This window comes from Anabrus simplex, chromosome 1 (assembly GCF_040414725.1).
Source record: "Anabrus simplex isolate iqAnaSimp1 chromosome 1, ASM4041472v1, whole genome shotgun sequence".
Taxonomy (NCBI): domain Eukaryota; kingdom Metazoa; phylum Arthropoda; class Insecta; order Orthoptera; family Tettigoniidae; genus Anabrus; species Anabrus simplex.
Genome location: NC_090265.1, coordinates 518,842,193 through 518,845,827, shown reverse-complemented (window position 1 = coordinate 518,845,827; position 3,635 = coordinate 518,842,193).

Below are 3,635 nucleotides of genomic sequence, written 5' to 3'. Positions count from 1 at the left end.
ATAATAATAACAATGTAAGGACAATGTTAAATCATCGCAGTCAGATTAATAATAATTGTCATAATAATAACTGTAATGATGTCGTTGGTTGATCAGTGAAATGTTTGTAATTGCGACCGATATCTTAATATATAATTTGGCGGAAGTGACCGGTCCATTAATAATAATAACCTCTTAAGTGACGTGAATAACAATAATAATATCTTGAGTCACCTATTAATTAATAATAATAATAACCACGAGAGGGATATAATAATAATAACAGTAATAACCATTTGTGTTTGCATCCCGCATAATAATGATGATATTAATCAACGTGACAGTGCCAGGAACCGTTGCATAATAATAATAATAATAATAATAATAATAATTTCGAGGATGATAATTTCGTGGATTAAATTATTTGGTGACGATATCCCTCTATTCGTATGTTTGAATAATGCGAGTGATAATATTAGAATCATTTTTTTTTACCGCGTTATTGTACGGTTTCCGTACGGGACGATGTGACAGTCATACTTGCGTGTTTGTTTATTTCGCTCGCGATGCGAGGGGGGTCACTGGCATGGTATTTCCCACCGCTCCTCGTTATCTCATTTGTGTCAGTAGTCTACTGAGGCTAACTGGTAACAATTCAGATCACATGTAAATAATATGTATATGCTAATTCATTGGTATGGCATCAGCTGGATATCGTAAGATAGGAACTGTCCGTGGAATCCAGTTTTCGCACTTCACGAGAAACATTACCCAGTCCGAGTACCGGTCTCGGAAAAATGTATATAGCCGGAGTACGTCATCTTAGTTAAATCGGGAAGCCGACCGTAACATGGGTTATGCTCGGGCTCCCGATAGAAGGAAGCTATATCTTTGAGTGACGGTTCGATTCAAATGGAATCGATCCGTAAATTATACCTCCAAAATGTCATTTTATTCCAGAAGCAACGCAGCAAGATATTGATACCACTTGCGGTATGGCAAGTGATTTATATATGTAACATGTGTGTAAATTCAAATATTGTTGCCACGTGTATCAAAGTTTTATACGTCAAATGGCGTAATAAACCGCTCCTTCTGGCAAATTATTTCAAAGGAAACCACTCTCATAATCTTTTTATTGTAGTTAGATGATGCCCTTTTTGAAGTAACAGTCACTTCCTAGTCCTATCATGGAGTCCTTAAATTCAAGTTACAATCGAGCCTTCCCCCTTTTAATTTTAAGTTGCTCCGTTCATCCCCGTGTTCTATTATGCCGTTATATTTATATTTGATGATTTAAATAATGAACCGACACCCCTGAGATAAATGCTAGTCTGGGACTCGGGAGGTGGACGGGTGCAATATATATAGTTATATAGTAAATATAATGTTGTAGGGAGTTAAGGTAAACTGCAGGGGCGTTCTAATTTACTTATAGGGACACAACCTGAAAAGAGATAGCAACGCAGCTCTACTGAGTGAAACGGGAATTTTCTTTTGAATATGACCAAACTAGTGTTGAGTGATGACAATAGTGTAACTGGTAACTGGTCACACGACACATAGTAAAGAAAAGGAGGTAAACTTAAAAATTATACGGAATTTTAACACCTTTAACGCAAACCAAAACACCAGATAAACTGCATCAAGGGCCGATGACCTCAGATGTTAGGCCCCTTTAAACAGCAAGCATCATCATCAAACTGCATCAAAATATAAACAAATGAACATCAGGTTGGGCAACGTGACGACTATAAAGAAAGGATGTGGAGCAGGCGTGGGACCCCTGCCAGGGGCATGAGGATACGTAGGTTGAGGATTTTAAGAAAAATCAACGGTGATCCCTTGATCTCTGATATTTTTTCAAAAAAAACACTACAAACAAATTTCATTAATTCGCAATTCAGGTCATCGTAGGCTAAAACATATTAGTCTAGATGTAATTGACCAAGGGCTATTGCCTTAAGTCAAAGAGGCTAACCAGAAGGTACTTTAACAAAATATAACATACAGAATACAATGATTAAAGGCAATAGAAAGCACGTGATATTAAAATTATACGTAATGGAAACAAGAGGGAAAAGAGAAATACGGAAACTTGACGCAGGGGCTACCTGAACTTACTCCCAACCAAAATCACTTCTGGTGAGGGGTAGAGGAGCAAGTGGCATACATCAAGTGACGCAAAGTTACGGGAGGCCACCCCGAGGGAAATGAAATTTACCGATAAATTACACAGTTACCAAAGCAAAGAAAATGGGAATTGCCTCCAAAACCAAACAGTGGGGCCCAGCTGAATAACTAAGGCGTGGCGAATCGGACGGGTAGGGGTAAACTCCTATGCGAAAAGAAAAGTAAACATTAAATTTAAATGAAGATGGAAATGAAACCAACAGTGCTTACCCCAAGGCAGGCCATCCCGGATGGGAGGATCGCCGAAGTGCGTCTGCTCGCTGGACAGACGAGAACCGAAAAACCACAAAATCTTGCCTCGCTCTCTAAAGGAGGCTGAGGCTGGCCCCGGTCTGATCACCAGGTAACCAATCAGGCCACAGAAACTTACATCTCGCCACCCAGATCCACCAATCAAAACCCCTGTTACTTTCTCCAACCGAAATATTTATCGAGAACTTTCCGTCTTCCAAAATTAGTAAACTAGAACATGCTTCTAGAATCGACAGGGGCATACACTCCCTGTTCCGAAAGTCCACTTCACGACGTTTTCACAATGTTCCAGAACATCACCTAACAATAATGATAACCCTTTACAAATATTCAATAATAGTTACATGTCCAAATACAACACATTTTTCTCTTTTCTTTTTGTACAAAACGTGTCACATCTGTTATATTAGTAAGACGACGTACTTACGCCATGGTGCACATGGTTATGAGGGTGTTTAGGGATTGTAGTAAGGATGTAAAGGAGAGGGCATATAAGTCTCTGGTAAGACGCCAACTAGAGTATTGTTCCAGTGTATGGGACCCTCACCAGGATTACTTGATTCAAGAAATGGAAAAATCCAAAGAAAAGCAGCTCGATTTTTTTTGGGTGATTTCCGACAAAAGAATAGTGTTGCAAAAATGTTGAAAGTTTGGGCTGGGAAGAACTGGGAGATAGAAGACGAGCTGCTCGACTAAGTTGGTATGCTCCGAGCTGTCAGTTTGAGCGGCGTCTTTAAAAGTATGAAAGATCACAATATGAAGATAAAGTTGGAATTCAAGAGGACAAATTGGGACAAATATTAATTTATAGGAAGGGGAGTTAGGGATTGGAATAACTTACCAAAGGAGATGTTCAGTAAATTTCTAATTTCTTTGAAATCATTTAAGAAAATGCTAGGAAAACAACACACAGGGAATCTGCCACCTGAGCGACTGCCCTAAGTTCAGATCAGTATTGATTGATTGATTGATTGATTGATTGATTGATTGATTGATTGATTGATTGATTGATTGAGAACAGTTTCCAAGATCAGTTTTATCGTGCATGCCACCTGGTCGAGTACTATCGTTATCTTAGGTTCTTCCCAGAAGGCCGAGTATTGATGTTGACAACTCCTGATGATCCTGTGTCCTGTGTGGGTCAGCTAAAATACCGCACTCCAAGGAACACTGGTGTACTTTTGGGATATTATCGTCATCGGGATTTCAGA